Source organism: Cheilinus undulatus, linkage group 8 (assembly GCF_018320785.1).
Source record: "Cheilinus undulatus linkage group 8, ASM1832078v1, whole genome shotgun sequence".
Classification (NCBI taxonomy): domain Eukaryota; kingdom Metazoa; phylum Chordata; class Actinopteri; order Labriformes; family Labridae; genus Cheilinus; species Cheilinus undulatus.
This window is the reverse complement of record NC_054872.1, coordinates 14,346,804-14,365,866: the sequence shown is the minus strand read 5'-3', so window position 1 is coordinate 14,365,866 and position 19,063 is coordinate 14,346,804.

Here is a 19,063-nt window from a genome sequence, read left to right as displayed (position 1 = left end):
ATCTGGTTTCTCCTGCACCGACTACATTTCATATGGCTCAGAGGGGCTTAGAGCGGCCACGGGGAGGGCGTGTGTGAGTGTGTGTGTGGCTGTAGGAGGTAATCGAGCAGATGTCAGGAGAGAGTCTGAGAGGGGATGTGTACGCTGAGGGACGACTGAAACCTGTCACATTGATTTTCAGTGGTCTTGTTGTATGAGCGTCTGTGTGTACAGAAGGATGTCCATGCTCAAAGCGGGGATGTTAAGTGTTTGTGTGGTAACAGAGCAAATGTAATCACACTGCTGAGCACACTGTTACACTCACTTACAGCTTAAATACCCTATTTAATATAGAGGTAATATAGAGAAAAGTAGATTGATGTTCAACCATGAAAAAATAAGTGTATTTTATTAACTTTCATCTGTCCTTACATACTTGTGAGATGTGTGAGTATACATACTGTATATGAAAAAAGGCAGGTCATGACCACTTGGGTAGAGTGGGGTAAAATAGCCAATTTTTACTTGAAAACGAAACTTTAGTAGAATAAAAGCATGCACCTTTATTTCAAGATCTTTGCTATCAAACGAAAATATCAGCATTTACTTGAAAAAAGTCCTCCCAAAACAAAGCACTCCTGCAGCTCAACTTGCCCCAGGTAAAGGGTAAGTCAAGCCATTGTGGGGTAAACTGAACACCTGAGTTATAAGTTTAAACTCGAATTTTCAAGAGATCCACATTTGGAGCATTAGTTTGTCTTAATGGGGATTAATAGCATTTTGTTGAGCCACTGCAGCATCTCCCTGCAGCCACAGTGATAAAATAAGTCCACCATTGCTCCTAAATGTCTAATTTCGCTTTGGAAAAACTCACAGGCAGCTCAGTGGACCAATCAAAAGTCATCTGCATATAGTGTTATCAAAATGTATCATTTCACTGTCATTCCATAGCAAGTTCCTTTTTCCATGGCCAAAGTTCATGTCATTATCTTAAATCAACCTATACTAGCAACGCTGTCCCCAAACAGGAAGTCAAATACTCTCAGTGTAAGACAGGAGAAAAACAAAGAATACCACAAAAACAGTTTTAAATGCAAGATAGTGGAACATTAAAATGCAATTAAAAGTTGATTTCGATTAACCACAGAAATGCTAAGATTAACTGCATTAATAGTTTTTTCTACTGACAGTCCTGGACCTGGATAAATGCATTAACAAATAGTTTCACAGTTATGAACCTGTTAACAAACCACCAGTCAGTTTCAAGACCACTGAACAATCAAAACAGTCATTCAGTGTTTTAAACTGAAGGTGTTCTTTAGGAAAATAGCTTGTTAGCTAATACTTTAATGGTTTTGATGATATGATGAACTTTATGGACCCCCAATGTGAAAATCTGACTTGTGTAGTTAAAATAAACTGAAGTGTTATTGTCATCATCCATCATGCCTATCCATTAAAGGTGCAGTGTGTAAAATTGGGGAGTATTAGCAACTTCTTATAGTCAGATTCTAGAATGCAACGCTCACTTGTGGTAGTAACCATTGCAACAGGTGGAAACTTGAAAAATGGGTTTCAGTTATTTCTCCCTTTAATGGTACAATAGAAACATGAAACATGCAAAATTCCAAAATGATGGGCTATGTGGATGGGGCCCCTTTGTAAAATAATTAAATAAAAATAAAGTAAATTAAAGTGAAAATAAAACAGTTTTTATATTCAGGTATTCTAAATTATATAACAAATGGTGTGCAAAAACCCTTTAATTATTGCGTTTTTTTAAGGTTGTTGAAAGATCAATAGTTTTTTAAATAGTTATAATATATTTATTCTAATGGTTACAATTGTTATTTAATTTTTTTTTAACTTTAAAAATATCACTACTTTGCATCAAAAACTGTTTTTGTGTCATTTCAGATTCTCCTACTGTCTTAAACTAAAACTAACTGTCTTCCTGTAGGACATAGAGCTGCACAGATTGAAGATTATAAAATGATTTTAGGTGAATGTTTGATAGCAAAGGTGAATATCTCTTTTAACTGTCTACTGAGCTGTCTGTGAGGTTTTTTTTTTTTTTTTTTAAGTGAAATGAGACATTAAGGAGCAGTAGTGGACCTTTTTTTTTACATAACTGTGGCTGCAGAGACATTTTGATGTGGCTTAACCAAAGTGTTAAGATGGATAAGGCATGTAGTTAATCACAATTAAAAAAAAAATAGTGCACTAAATGTGAAAGATAATGTGATTCATCTTGATAACCGTAGTTATATTTATTTTCATTTTCGACAAAAATTAAAACCAAAATTAAGTAAATATGACGTCACATTTTATTGTCAGTTTTATTTGACAAGTGAATTGCAGTAATTAAATCCTACGTATGTTGTAGAGCTTGAAGTCCACATGTCACCTGTGTTATATTAAAGTTTACACTGTGTTTAATGTTTACTTCACATAATCAGAAGATGTAAGGTCAGCATTTACTATCCACCGATTTAGCTTACTCCACAACCTTTGGCTCACTTTATCCCATTTTGGAAAACATGCCTAGCTTAGCAATTCGTTTGCAAAGTGATTTAATTACCAACAGCATATTTTTTTGACCTGGATACATTTGCTTTGGTTTATGAGTTATTCTTGATATGTTAGAAAATACACTTTGTAGGGAAAAACACTATTTTTTGTTTAAAAAAGAAAAGTTTTTACTACTTTCATGTGTTTCTCTCCAAAAAGGCAAGGTCGAATTGATGAATACTTGATGAATTCATCGCCACATAACCTATTAAACGTTACCTAGATACACGGCATGGGTCATTTTACCCACTGGCTCATCTTACCCCAGTCTTCCCTAATCCAGTATCAGGTGAAAATTGTGCATTTTTATGTTGGATCTTTGCGATGAAGGTGATATGAAGCTTCCATGTACACCAAAAAGGAACAGTTCTATCATTCATGTGTGGAAAAAAGAGAATTTTTTCAAAACTAGCACTGGCAAAAGATAACTTTTAATTACTATTAATCCAAAAATGTCTTTGGTTAATCATGAAACAATTGAAATTTAACTTTTTTTGCATCAAAATAACAGTTTTATATCATTTTGGATTTTTCTTCTGTCCTAAATTAAGGTTATAAACTTCCTGATTGGATAATGATCGTCTTTTATAAGTGGAAGATATTTTAACATGAACTTAACCACAAAAAAATACACTTGTTATGGACTGAAAAGGTAAGACAGTAAACAGGTACAACATTTTGACAAGACAAGGTACAGATGACTTTTGACTTAGCCACTAATCTGTGGGGGAATTTTTAGAAGTGAAATGAGACATTACAGAGAAGTGGCGTATTGATTTTACATCATTGTGGCTGCAGGGAGACACTGTGGTGTTTTCACCCAGGTGTGTTGAAGGGGAAAATAACGTGATCAGTCAACAAAAATTTAACACACAGTTAATGATGTCCCTTGTATTCATGTTTATATGTGAAAAATTGATGAATGCATGTATTTTTATCTGCAAACCTAAACCGTGTGTACATAAACTTATATGATGTGTTCTCATGAATAAAAATTGAGGCAGGTCATGAACCTTAATCCATTATCAAGAGTAAATTTCTCATTTTCATGTTGCATTTTTGTGATAGAGAAAATGAACCTTCCAAATGAACTAAAAAAGGGACATTCCAATCATTCATGTTTGAAAGAGAGAGAAATTGTTTGTAACGGATTTCAAACTGTCTCCACAGCCCCAGTGTGAGGAAGAAATGATTAAAGAAATCGGCAACATCCATAAAAAGACAATTTTGGTGGCATTAAAGAGCGCACTTCATGACAAATTTGTTTAAAAAATGATCTATGAGAGCCTCTTTTTCACTCCACTCTCATTTGTTTTAGAAACACAGAAATATTAACCTGCTCAAACCGCCCTACCTGCTCGGTTAGTGCATCAATTTTCTACGTAAGACGTCACGTCGTCAGAATAACCATTATTTTTGAGCCGTATTCTCTCAGATTTGCACCATAACTCCACACAGACAAAATGAAGCAGATGAAATGTCACATCCATATTTCCTGTGGCTCATTTTGGTGCTAAAGCAGCCACAGTCTGGGCCTGCTGAGGAGCACGAGCAGAAGCATGACATCCTACCTTCTCCCTCCTCCTCCTCCTCCTCATCTTGCATGGCTTCTGGAAGAAGAAGATTCCCAGCAGAGGAAACACAGACGCTCTCCAGGTTCTGGGTTAAACACAGACACCACAGCATCAGCCTCATCTTAACATCACCTTAGTCTCCCACCATACATAGTGTGCCATCTTTTGGCCGCTCTTAGAACTGCTCCCTTTCTCTTTTTGTGCCCTTTTTTCTTTGCAAAGGGAAAAAAGATCATAAAATCAGTGAAATAAAGTGAAATGGTTGTCTGGGGATGGATATGTCCCTTGCAACGTGAAGTGGAACTTGAGGAAATCGACGGATCTCCTGCAGCTTTGCGGGGAACTATTGCTGCAGGGTTTTTTTTTTTTCAAACCCTTACAATTTATGCAGGCTCTCCAGCCGTAAAAAAACACACATTTCTGCCTTCTGATGTCTCTGCGCTCGCTCCTGATGAGAGGATCGGATGAATGAAAAAGCCGAGAGCTGAAAGTAATTATGGCGGTTAAAAACAATTAGACATAAATATTACAAGTTGGTGTAAAATCACGTGGACTTGTGTGGGGAATGTGGTGTGAGTGGCATGCATGCAAACACAGAGCAACATACAGAGAGAGAGAGAGATAGAGATATTCACCTTCGAAGGGTCACTCTCCTCTCCCTGGCTCATTAAAAACAGCCCCATTAGCAGCGTTCCTTCAGAGCCTGACTGCCGACAGATATGTGAGTGCGTGCGTGTGAATGGTAAAGACACGCAGCGTTTTGGAGGCCTCTAGGCTGCCGAAGAATACATTAAACAGCAAAGACTCCCTCTCCTCTTCCTGACTGACTCCTGCTGGGACTACTTAGCATTTCTGGGGTGAAAACTTCTCCAGCAAGGTTGTCAAACACTATATACAAATTACAGCCCGGCTAAATTGCTCCTGTATAGAGTTGTTTAACTTTTATGGAGGGCTCGTGTGTTTGTCTTGGTCTGATGAAGTCTGTATTCCCTCGATACTGTACGGGCAATGTCGCTGGGAGGGAGAGAGCAGATTTGTAAAAATTGCAAAAAGAGACGTTCAAAGCTGCAAATCCCACAAGAGCGCAAAACAACTTCACAATCGTTTGCTCATGAAAATTCCAGCAGTTTTAATGTGTTTTTGGGTCACAGATGGTAGGAGGAAGTAAAAATATCTCATTTCTTCAGCCATCGTATAATGATCCTGGGAGAATTAAGCTGAAAAATTAAATTAAATGCTAATCACAATTAGCTGGCATGCAGGTTTGTCCTTGTTGCTCCACAAAGCTAATGGGTGAGGTTTGATTGGAAAAGGCCTGAACTCAGATCAGTAAAGGAAGTTAGAAAACATCTCCAAAGTATTCTCCTTCATTACATCTGTCCTGGTGGGGAAATGAGAGGTGCTAATGTGTGTGTTTGTACAAGAGTTTTGACTTAATTGCTGTTTTTGTAAGATCCACTGTGTGTTTTGTGTAAGTGAGTCTGGAATTTTTCAGTGATTCTTCAGTGAGGACTTAAAGGGAAAGTTTGAAGATTTTCCCATTTATTAAAATCTGGTGTTCTTCCACCAATACCACCTTAACCTTTTAAAGCAGTTGTCTAGAGTCAGGACCCACCACCACCTCCTTCTCAACCAGTTGCAACCCAGATTTCTGAAATTATACAATCATTAACAAGTATTTTTGATGACTAATATTGCAGTTTGGACCTAGTTTGGACTAAATGGAAGAAAACATGAATGAACAAATAGAAAAGACAAAACAAACATATTTGAAAGTGTATCATTTAGTAGGATGTGCATGCATAATTTTACTTTTCTTAACTGTCTTCAGACACCATGGCAATTTGTTAATTCCTTTGGAATTTCCTCATTATCTTAAGGAAACACATTCTATCATGCGGGAAAAGATTTAAATAAGTTGTAACATTAAGAAAAATACCTAAATTATCTCATTATCACTGGAAATACTAATTAAAAAATGTATGGATGTGCTAAAGGCCCACACACTTTTGGGTCCCGACCCACCAGTTGAGAACCACTGCTTTAAAGCCTATTGTATCATATTTGATACACACTTTTATGAGACCTCTGTCTAATCAACATCATCAAATTATTGCTGAATAATCTTTTGAATGCAATAAAATAAATGATGTGAATGCCCTTATGTGGATTATCAGTTGCCAAAAACGTCCAATATATCAAATGTGATACAAAAAAATACGTGAAATTTTACGGCAATTGTTCTTGTTTTGGACTTCAGTAGAAGGTTAAATAAATATCTCCAGAAAATACAAATATTCTGGCTAATTTTTGCATTATCAGGCTTTAAAGGGTTAACTGTAATTGTTCAAAACAACTACAGGAATTTTTCAATTTGGATTTTTGGTCAAATAAATAAGTGCATCCAGGACCTGAGCATGATGAACTGTCACAGCGGCACTGCTACTGTGAGTCCATGTTAAATAAATGGTTTCCGTTATTGTAAAAATATTCTTTAAAGAGTTCAATTTAAAATAAAACCGTAGTTATTCAGTGAGATGTGTGCTAATATGTAAGAAATGTGAACAAGATTGCCTTAAAATGTGCGGTCACTTCAGGGTTATCAACTGAAGGTTTGGGAACCTCTGTCCTAAATCAGTGACTACCAGGAAGTGCCAGAGATCATCGGGGGAGAAGACTCCGTCTGCTCTGATGAAAACAAAGTTAAAATTTTGCCACTTTTATCTAAAATCCCGATAAACACTTATTGAATAGTTAATGCAAATGCAAAATATGCAAAGGCTGATTTTCTCAAGACTTTGCCATTAAATAATCAAGATTAAACTGGATTTTTAATAGAGACGTGTCCCTTTTACGAGAGTTGTAGGTGGGCTCAGCAGTCCTCGAAAAAAAAAGGGTCTCCAAGTTAAAACAACAACAACAACAAAAGTTGGGAATCACTGTCCTAAATCAATCATATAAAAATTCCCAACACATGCAACCAAAACTGTGGCATTCCTAACTGTAAGTGCAGAAAACATGAAGGATAAGTTTGATTTATGTGTGTTTTGCTGACAATGCATCTTGGAACCTGTAAGCCCTGTGGGAACAACTCAAAAACAGAACTATGTCTTCTTAGTAGTGGCGCAAAGATCTGGTTAACCAGAATTGGTTAACTGATCTTAACATCTAAGGTCCAAGTGCATCAGTCCATGGGGACACAAAATTAAATTATCTTGTTTTCCTTTTTTTTTTTTAAGATAAGACTTTATTGATCCCCAGAGAGAGAATTCTGGATTTGCAGCAGCACAACAGGTGGTACGAGTACAATAGAATCTAAAAATATAACTAAATAAAAGCTAAATAAATAAGGGACGGTACATATTTACAATTTACATTTGTTGCAACCAAAAGTAATCAGGGTGACACATGTTGTGTAAGTGAAATGGTACACTTGTTGGCAGCAAGTTATTTATGGAGAGGTGTTACGCCATGAACATGAGGTAGTGCAAAAGAGGTCAAATAGAATGGTATGTCATATGTGCAGTATGGAGGAGCAGGATTATAAGTAAAACAAGACATACAGATAACAGTGTAGTTGGAATTGTAGTATAAATATTAATATCAAGTTAAGGTGCAAAAAATAATATATTATAACAGTACAGTATAGCATGGTATAATAATGTAGAATGTAAAGTAATATAATATTCTATAATATAACATAATATAATACAACATTATATATGCAACAATCATGGCATGGTAAATATAAATACGATTCCCAGTTTTGTTGAAGTAAAAAGTTATTTGGATTCCATTTTCAGTTTGTTCTGGAACGAACAAAACCAAATTGAATCAGATCAGATCAGGCTGAATCTAATCATATCATCTTGAGAAGAAGAAAATTACACCCCTTAGTTTATATTGCAACTGATTCCTTTTTCATAGAAAGAACACTTAAAAATAAAAACTCAAGACACAACAGAGGGATAACAATATTGTTACATCTAATAATAAAATGTAGGAAGAATTTTCAGTGGTCATGTTTTCCATCTCCACCACAACTTTTACCTTCAAATTCCACATATTCTGTCCACACAGTGATCCGCTTGAGAGGAGGCAAAGTGTTCCCACTCTAGTCAGTCTTTGCAACTACACTGTATACGCTCTGGAAGTGTGTGCTGCAACCCAAAAACGTCACTCTGCTCCACTCTGGCTGAGGATTCAGCATGGGCTGCTGCCAAAACACATCAATCCAAGAGCAGAAAAAAATAAGTTAACCTCAAAATAAAAACAATGCATGGACTCCTGATGGTAAATCCTCGCTATATTATGTTTGTAACAACGCTGAAGAAGACCACGAGTCGAAACGCGTCCGTTGTGCCTTAAAGCCTTAATAAACTGATCTAAAGGACATTTTGAGTGCCGACCTTTTCAGTTTTAGTTCATCTTTTTTTGGTTGTGCACCTATCATATAGTTTAGTATTCGGAGGGTGCTCCTTTTATCGCTTTTTTGAAACCTATGAAACCACAACAACTTCTGTAGAAAACATAAACCTTTTAAAACCTCTACTGTATCATGTTGAATCATGTTGAAATAAATGACAAATCAACCCCAGAAAGGCAAAATAATCTTTTGTTGCGCTTCAGTCCAGTAATGCTTTCAGACAATGGCGTGTGCTGTCAGTCAGAGCAAGGCGCTGTGCATCAGGAGCGCAGCTCAGCCAAAGTATGTGAAATATGTGTGTGGGGGGGTTATTATCAATATTTATTAGCTCAGGTATAATAAATATATATATATATATATATATATATATATATATATATATATATATATATATATATATATATAATGGTTTTTGTAACATATTTTATTCACTAAGGCAGTTGCTTAAATATGTAAGCAAGTGTCATCCAGAGGGTCTCAAAGTAAATCTGATGGTGCATGAGATATTTCAAAGGTAGTTAAAATAAGGCCACATTACATTTTTGCCATCTTTTCTTCTTCAATTCTCTATTTCAGATAGAATAGTTGGATGTTTTCACTTTTTGATGCAGAGACAGTTATTCACATTGAAATATATCGTAAGTTCCTATGTGGAATCTGTATTTGCTGTCACCTCTGACAACTTAAAGATGTCTCAGGGCATCATAAAAACATTTTTTTTTCCACAGTGTCCCTGACCTCTTGTAGATTTTTAGCTTCTTCAACCCTATTTAAAATGTTGGATGGAAATGCAATAAAATCTGTTGAGCACATCAAATGAACATCATTATTTCCTTAAAATCTGGAAGATTGTTTACCATTTGGACAGACAATATTATGATGATACATATTGGATTTTTATTTTGTATTTTATTCCCTTAACTAAATCTTACAGTTTGTGGTTTGAAAAGGTCTATCTTTGCTTTAACCTTGTATCCTCTAAAGAGAGGTATTAGGAGATAAAACTGTCTGTGGAGGTAATAGGAAGGACAGTAGCACTACTGTGTGTATGTGGGGGTGTGTGATCATGTGGACGTGTCTTGTAAGAGTGATAACAAATGGCCCCTCCGCTCACCACCACCACTCATCCATTAAAGCTGAACCAGGATTCAAACACTCGGCCCATCAGAGGTGCCAATAACGAGCAGCGCCATAGAAAATTACAGGGGAATTTAAGTACGCCGGCTAATGGCATTGGCACCGACACTTTGCCAATACACATTTAGCGGTGTGCTGGTGCGGCTGGCCCGGGGTGCCGCTGGAGACTGACACATCTCTCTTGAGTCTGTCCAGGCGGGAGATTGGCCTGTCCGTCAGCGGCCAGGTCCCTGCCATTACCCATGATCACCCCCAGCCCCTCTTACCCTTTTAACCCCCCATCCTGCACTGAAATACCCCCGTGTTCTTCCTTTGTCTACAGCAGAGTTTTCTCTTTCTACCATCACCTCTGTCCTGCATGCTTGTAGTACAGCAGTGATAAACAAAAGGTGGAGTTTAAACTGTGACCTCTGGTCCAAGATTTTAATGAACTGAAACAGCCAACTTCATAAAAGCAGACAAACGTAGAAACTGCACTGACTACCAGCCTTGTGCATTCTTTCTATATTCTTGACTTCCTGATTTTATAAGGAGCTTTTTGTTTGATTTAAGTGTGACATGTTTGCACTCTGGATGAGTGCTGTCAGTCATGCTAAAGTTCAGTTAGAGAGGATATGGTTATTGAGTAGTTACAATAAAGATATAGGATCATACAACAATAGCAAAAAGGTACTGGAAACTGTCAGTTTTCAATATTATCAATGGAATTTTTGAAATTTTAAACCAGTTAACGACAAAAAAGTGAGAGAATGGATTCCATTAGTCTTACCTTCAGCTTTTACCGTCATTTCTCTTTGTGAGTAGTTCTGCGTAAAGTCAAAGATATACTTCAAATTATCAGAAGTCCTTCCAACACAGTTTAGTTTCATTGCACTGAAAAGAGATGTTCCTACATGACTAATCTCAAATTTGATTACATAAAAATTTTAATTGGGATTTATAGACCAGTCTAAAGCTTGGAAGACTCTCAGAAAATGTCTAAAATAAGTACAATTGGTTACATATTGTCTGTTGGAAAACTATGTAAATTGGTGTGCAGAGAGTGGTTATCATTCAATGAGCTAGCACTGTGAGCCTTTGGTCCTCCTTGCAGAGTAATGCCACATTCCTGTACTAAATATGGTTCTATAATGCTCCTGCAGATATGCCAGTCCAGGTAGACAAGCCTACATGTGTTTTTAATCTTTGTTTTCCAGATCAATTACCGCCAGACTTGCTGTTCTTGCAAGAAGCTATTTGGTCACTGTGCTTGTTTACATCCAGGCAGTTGAGCCTACACTGAGTCTATAGGTATTTTGTACTGCATTTCCTCGATAGAGCCATAAACAACTTTAAGTATGAATTACGATTCTATTTGTTGAGCCATGTTCTGAGTTCACTTTAGGGGTAAAATGATGTGCCAGTTTTCCACAGTATGGTCAGTCTAGTACCAGATTGCCACTCTGTATCGGTTGATACCAAACTCTCTTGTATTAGAGTAGGTATTGGCATAGTTTGAATTACCCAGGAGCCAATAGGAGCTCGGCTTCCCTGAAATGAGTACAAGATCCCCTGAAAGTGACAAAATTCTGTCAATTCCTGCTGTGGTCATCAATGTGAGTCGGGGTGGAAATTTTTTCGGGATTCCCACGGGATTGGTGTCGATTCGATCATGTGAGTGGAATGGGCGAAGAAAGTACGCTGAAATGGGCGTGAGAGGGAACCACCATACCAGTAGAGACCAATATATCAATATGCAAATGCCTTTTTTATGTTCATTGGGTTACGTGTTTCTAGCGAAAAACAACAAGAAAAGCCATATTGAGATTGCTGTTTAAAGGAGACAATTGCTCAAATACAAAATCAGATACCATGTATACATTCAGCTATTCAAATGAGTGGAGAAAAAGTTACTCTAGTTAAGCAGAGAAGTAGTTACTCTACTGGGAATGGGATGTTCTTTGCATTTTTTTTTTTTTTTTTTTAATTACTCTGGTTTGGGATTGGGACGGGACGGGATTAACTCTGCGGGAGTGGGATGGGACGGGAATAAAAATCCTCCCCCTTGTCACCCTCTAACAAGGCCCAGAATCATGTAGGTACCTGAACTTATCAGTCAGTTGGCATTTTTCTCAAGGATTTTGTGGGTATAAAGATCTGTTTCCTTTGTCTGTTTTTTGATGTATTTTTCCTCTGATAAATCTTGTTACATGATACTGTGATTGTTGTTATTGTGCCTAAAAGGCAGGTTACTAAACTCCCTTCCGCAGAAGTGGCAGAATGACTGTTATCTGTGATGCTGACCACGCTGCACTTATATATATGTATTTGCTGTGCATGGAACTTCAAACACTGCCGTGCACATTGCAAAATGTGCCTCCCTTAAAAGCCGTCATGTAGTTCAAACACTGGGAAACAGGTAGTGTTAATTCTTAATTTTAGTCTCAGTCTTTAAATTAAATGCCTTTTTATTTTAGTCACATTTTAGTCATTTCTACCCTTTATCATTTTAGTCTAGTTCTAGTTGATGAAAACTCAAAAACACTTTAGTCTAATCTTGGTCCAAGCATTTATTCTCTTGTCTGAATCTGGAACCACATCATGGTAGTGTGTTGTAATTACTATGTAAAAACCTGGGTCCCTGCTTTCTACAGCTAAGAAACAGAAGATATTCAGATGCTTTGTTTTTGACAGATTGACCCACAGTGGAGAAATATCACGGATTTTAAATGTCTGACTAAAACGTAGTTACATTTTAGTCTAGTTTTAATCATTTTGACAAAAACTAGACTACCTTTTTTGTCAGTTTTATCGAAGATCTATTTTTGGGTAGTCTTAGTCTAGTCTTTCTCATGGAAAAATGGCTGTAGACGAACATTTTAGTCATAGTTTTAGTCAACGAAATTAACACTTGAATTGGGAAAGAAAAATGGTTATAAAACAGCTCTACATGCAACTCAGTGGTGCACTGGTGCCACATTGTGGCACAAGTTTCACCATCTTTCACAGACTTTCTTTCTCTCCCTCCATGGCTGACATTATACACTATGTAGTGAAATAAACTATGAACAATGATGGAGCTGCAGGGTGACAATGAAGTTGTTTAACCAGCTAAACATACAGATCTGTAGTAATGTTATAATGTTCACATTCAGGCCCCATTTTATAGCCAGGCAGTCTTCATCCAGACCTGTTTACCAGTTTGTAATAGTTGGACAATTTCTGATGGACCTTTTGGCTGCAGACTCTCTGTAAGAAGTTAAGATTGTATGTATGCCCTTTGGTCTTTTTGGTTATTATATTCCTTTGAGTCTGCTGTTTGCAGCATTGTGTGACAGGAGTTGGCTTTCCTCCATACAGCCTTTTGTCCTACTCCGGGATTTTCTGTTGAATTAAAGAAACACTCGTTGAGATGTTGAACCACCTCGCTCGTATGTTTGCTTAAGAGTCTGTTGACCCCTTTATTGAGACACATGGGGAAAAGCTCAGTACCCTTGAACAAGGTTGGCGACCATCCTTATTAACCAGAGAGGAGGACGGAGGGCTGGTGGAGACTGTCATTTGATCGAAACACAATGCTCATTTTTCACACAATAATCTCCTCCATGTATAGATCTGAGCATAAAAAGATAATAAAATGTCAGGGCTTGTTCAGGCCCTGTGATCCTCTGTGATTTGGCTTTGCTGGAGAAGAGTGGGGTTCAAGCTGATGAAGGGGAAGAAAAGATGAAGGGTATCGGGCAGCGTTTGTTTCAACAAGAAGGGCTAAGGGTGATAGAGGAGGCGCTGAGGCGGAAAAGAGATGACCCCCCTTATTCTTAATCTGCTGCGATGCTCGTGTCAATGGGTAAAGAGGGTGTGACCGATAGAATAGATTCCCAACTTAGAGGCTTTATATCATCTGCCTCCTCCCCTCTTTTCTTTAATTCTCCTTCCTTGTTGTCTGCTCATAAAGTCAGGAGTAAAAAAACGTGCAACTGAAAGATTTCTGCCGAAAGTGTAACGTGAAATTTAAGCTGCAGGAGGCAGCCGGCAGCATTAGCTGGTTAAGTATCAGCAGCAGAGAAGAGGTAATGAATGTAGAAGGGGAGACATATGAAATGTCATTAATGTTAATTCTAATCACTTTTTGGCTATTAAGCACAAATTAGTGAAGGCGATGTTAAATGTCATGGTCTGTCCTGGGATTCATAGAAAGAGAGGGTGGGGGCCACAGAATAGGTTCTCATTTACATACTTAAGATCCAACTTAATTCTCACAAGGGTGATGGAAAATGAAGCCGAGCCGTAAACCGATGACGATGACACGCTGGCTAGGAGAGGGAAAAAAAAAAAACACAAACGTTTTCTGGCGGCTGATTCTTCATTGTTCACGCTCAAGGTTATTTTCTTGAGCTTGTCGTCGAACGTCATTCCCTTGAATAATTCCGCTCAGGCTTTTCCTCCCTCTGGCTTTAAGGTTTGTGCTATTTAAGACCAATCATGTCAATGTGGAAAGGAATTAATCCTGCTTAAAAAATATATTACATGACTAGAATGTATGTTAACATCCCCCCTGATTCTGTCTCTGGATATAGACTTTAGTTTGGCGGAGCAGGAGATAGTTGAAGTAAATAATCACGCCGGCTAGATTTCAAGAGGAGTTCATTGTCAAGTTCACTTAGATACTCACGAGGGCTTGTTTTCATGTAGGTACTCTGTATCTGTCAGGCGCTCCCTTCCTGGAGAAAAATCAAGGCAGTGAACAATGCAGCATTTTAGGAGCAAGTCGAGCCAAAGCCCCACAAAAACCCATGTCATGTAATTCATTGCGATAGATAGATTAACCTCAGTGCACCGCCGAGGCCTCTGCATTCTCCTCCACATTGTTCTAATGGCAGCCCACGGTCTTTGGGAATATCCTGTGTTTTTTTTTTTCCCTCTCTCTTTCTTTCCTCTGTGGCTACAGTTGACTGTGGGAGAGTAAATAACATTTGATATGCATAAACAGCCCCTTCCTATTCATTACTGTCAGAGCGCTGGAGTGCAGGAGGCGGAGGTCAGCATGTGAAGGTCCTCCTCAGGCAGGAGAAACGCCTGTGGTAGCTGTCACTCCTCTGCTCCAGCAACCCCCCCCCTCCTCAACTCAACCCCCAGCCCTCCCTCCATCACCTCCTCTTCCTCCCTCCTTCCCTCGCTCCCCTATTAGCACAGGCTCCGGGTCATAACCTTTCCGTGGCATTTTGCGATTCCACAACCCTTTGATTAGTGCAATATTTACATATTTCACAGCAGAGAGGGCGTTCTTGTGTCGCAGACACTTGAAGTGTTGTAAATGTGTTTGGCCTTTTGCCTGGGAAACGCGGAGGAGTCGGACTCTCTGGTGGTAACTGTAGTCAAGGCTGCCGCGCCAATGTACGCCGTAGTGTGTTTTAAGTATATTTACCCCTCCACCGCCCATGCTGCTGCAGCCGCTGCACATATACAAGTGCCATTTGGTCTGTGATGTGGCCCTTGCTCTCCAGAGGAAGGCCGTTTAGCGGCCATTAGAGAGGCATAGTGCTCCCTGGTGGCAGATATAGATCATGCCCTCTGACTCGGACAGAGCACAGCAGAGCTAGAGAGGCTCAGATACAAAGAGAAAAAAGGAGAGACACCTGCTGCTCATTTCACAGAAAAGAACAGCACAAGAGACCCAGACGGAGAGAGATGGCAGGCAAGGTGTGCTTTAAAAAAAACTACTTCATGTGTAGATGTCTGTTTTTACGTTAAAGTAGTTTTTACATTTCAAATTATATAGATAGCTTGAGTTTTGAAGTTCAAGCTTAAGTTCTTGCATTCAGTGTGATCACATGTTACCATTAAACTGGTTTTTATTTGCTAATTCATGTTTTATTTATGAGACACTTTGCTGATATGCTGTATGGATGGAAGAGGATTAAGGCCATCAGTGAAGGAGTAAAATGTGCAACTCGAGAACAAAGTTGAAATAACCAAAAATTCAAAAATGTTGAAAGTAAAGTCAGCTCCTTAATAGCCAAGGTCATGACTGACAGCCATGGGGGCTTTTTCCTCATTATTTTGACTTCATTCTCACAGTGCACAGCATTTTATTTTCCTTCACCCCTGGTCTTAATCCTCTTCTGTAGAGATATAGTGTAAAGCAGTTGTTCTCAACTGGTCTGGACTCAGGACCCACCAGTCAGTCTTATGACCAAAGTTTCCAATTTTTGCCAGTTTTCTAGAACTTGTGAAATTAATTCATTATCATGGGAAAAGTAGCCATTTATTGCAAAAAGAGGAGAAAGATTTGTTGAAATATCGATCAAACATTTATATTTACCAAATTTCACAGTAAATTAGGGTAAAAAAAAAAGGTACTGATGCATGTCCAATAAGGACTTAAGGACTTAGGCTTCCATTTTTTTTTTTTTTTTTTTTTTTTTGCAGACACCTAGTCGCGACCCACAGAAAACTGCGCTGCAACCCACTTTTGGGTTCTGACCCACCAGTTAAGAACCACTGGTGTAAAGCAATTACCACTGGTGTAAAGCAATTTTAAAAACGAATAAATGTAACCGTACCTGTATTTCATGTCATGATTTTCTCTTACAAACACAATCTTTTACTTTAGTTTCTTAACCGTGCAAAGCCAATGGATTGTAAAGGCCGATGCATCTTGCAAAGTTCCAAGCTTGTAGTCAGAGAATGACTGGACCAATCAGCATCATTTCAGATGAATAAGGTAGTTTCAGGTGTGGTTTAGTTGTAAGGAAGCCTGTAAACAATGGCAACTGGTGTAGAGATGATCATTTTTATCAGAGTTACTTTATCAGAGACACCTTCACTTTTCCATCAGAAAGCAAGTATTTTGAGCAAGCTTGTATTGATCTACATATGTTTCATAAAAAAAAAACAGTACCCTTAGATTAAGACACCACAAATGACAAATTTAAAGCGTAACAAAGAAATGATTATTGAGAAAATTTCCTAGCTTAATTGTTGTTTTCTATTGATAAAGAGAATGCAACTAAACAATGAAGGCATTTGCACAATGCACACTGAGTCTGTTTTTTCGTCTATAATTTTTGCATATTAAGAAACGAACGATTTCATGTTGGGTTGAACATGTTTGCATAATGACACTAAAACTTTGTCCATCATCATTCTTTTGGAGACAGGCTTAGTATTTGGGATTTTTTTTGTGTGTCTGTCAAAGTCATTTAAATGGATGATTGATGATTCATTACAGCGTCTGCTGCTTCCTCCTTGCTCACTTACCTGCCTCGATCCTTTATCTTGCACTGAAACCTCACCTTATACACAATGATTTACCTGTGTATTATTTGGGCTAGTGGCCTGCGCAGGACTCTTTTCTTTATTCCACTCCCGATGGAACCTGCTGGATTTCTGGTCGCTACCACCCACTTCCACAATCCATATTAAATATTCAGCATAACAGTGCGTTTGATTAATGGAATGGTGATATTAAGTCATACAGAGGCAGAATTGTTTCCCATTCTCTTGAAAGTTTGTGCATCAAAATCTGCAGTGCACTTTATTCTGCTCTCACAGACAGTAGACTAATCTTTGCTCTAATAATGCCGTACTGTTACCATCCTTGTTATTTGAACGTGATAGGGCCAATTTGGATGGAGAGGGGTGTTTTCTTCCCCCAAATAACTGCATACGGCTCACCATCTCTGTGCGCTGGTGCATGTTTGCAGTGATTGGCCTACAACATAATCAGGGGAACATTGAAGCTGTATGTTATGACTTGTTTACAAAGTCTTAGAGCGAGCACTTTATTGGGAAGCTTTAACAAAGCATCACACCATTTGACTGCACAGAGACGGACACATACAATATCCAAACATGTTTACACAGCACTGCCAACTACAACTTACAAATAACAGTAAATAAACAGACTCATGAACCTGATGTAGTTTCTGTCTTTTAGCATGTTTGTTTGAGAGTGAAGGCTCTCTCCTCAGCATTGTGACGACGCTAGCGTATGTGTTATACAGGGGAAGTGATGGAATGGGGGACAGGAAGTGGGGCAAACTGAAGCAAAAGACGCAGCTGTTTTGGATTTTATAGAAAAATGTGCACATACTTATGATTTGTGTATAGCACCAGTTTTAAACCAGTACACCCAAGAAGTCTTCTGAGAGGTATCAAGGATAATTGGAGTAATGGTGTGGCATGCAAATCCACACAGACAGACAGATACACTGCTTATTGTAATTGTGGGATTTAACTAATAATAATCGATAGTGTGCCAAAATTTGTGCCCACAGAGAGACCAAGTGGCAAAGTGCTATGACATGCAAGCTTTGTCCACGTGAACCCAATGTGTTTTTTTCTCTGCAGTACAAAACAATTTGCCTTTCGGTGAATTTTCACAGTGAATACAATAAAACAAATTAGACTCTGTGAAAGATTTGAGTGTGTAATGTTTTCTCAGATTACGTATCCGGAAAAACTACATCCAAAAAGGCTGCAAGTCCTGAAAAGTGCAAATGCTTGTCACATCGATCATATTTAGATGCCAGTGAGTCATTTTGTACATGCACTCTTAAATATGTCTTCATTTATGACATTGTATTTCACAGAGCACTATAGAAGCACTACAAAAACATGTCCCATCTCTCTACACTGTTTCAAACCACACTGGTATAGTAGAGCAGTACAATTCCTACATATTGTCAAAACGTGCTTAAAATTTGTGTGTTGAAATGCAAAATAACAGAATTGTTAGAGAGTAATTGCGATCACCTGATAAAGTTAAGTGACTAATCATAAAAATTGACAGTTCTAATAAAACCATAATTGGTGGAAGTAGAGAGTCTCGGCTTTTACCTCTGCTTAAATTAAGGAAAAAAAAAAAGACATGCAATTGAATTTTGTCCAACAACATCTAAAGGCAGATTGTTTTTGAGAGTAACAAAAGTGTCCATGTTCTAAAGCAAGCTGAGAATCTGTCATAGAACAGAGGAAGCAATAATAATGACGCATGTTTGGACAGCCTCTCTTTGAAATTATTCCGGTAGACTTTCTTGTTTGAACCACACTAAAAGTGATATTTGTTTGGAGAATGAAAGAATTGAGCAAAAGATTAAATTCTTCTTACCCTTTTATTTTTTTTGCTGCTTGAAATGTGCTTGTCAGATTTGGTTTTGTAAACTTACCAAAGCTGTCAGACATACTCTGATAGGTTAAAACTTTAAGGAACATTTTCTGCAGTGGCCGACAAATCACATCAATCCAGAACAACAGTCTCAAAACATGAGTTTTACTCACATATAGCCATAAACATGTATTTGAACAGAAAAAAAGACCCCTATCTGTCCATAGTACAGGGGCAGTGATTTAGTGATCTGATGTTTACATGCTGTACAAGCAGAAGGAACAACAG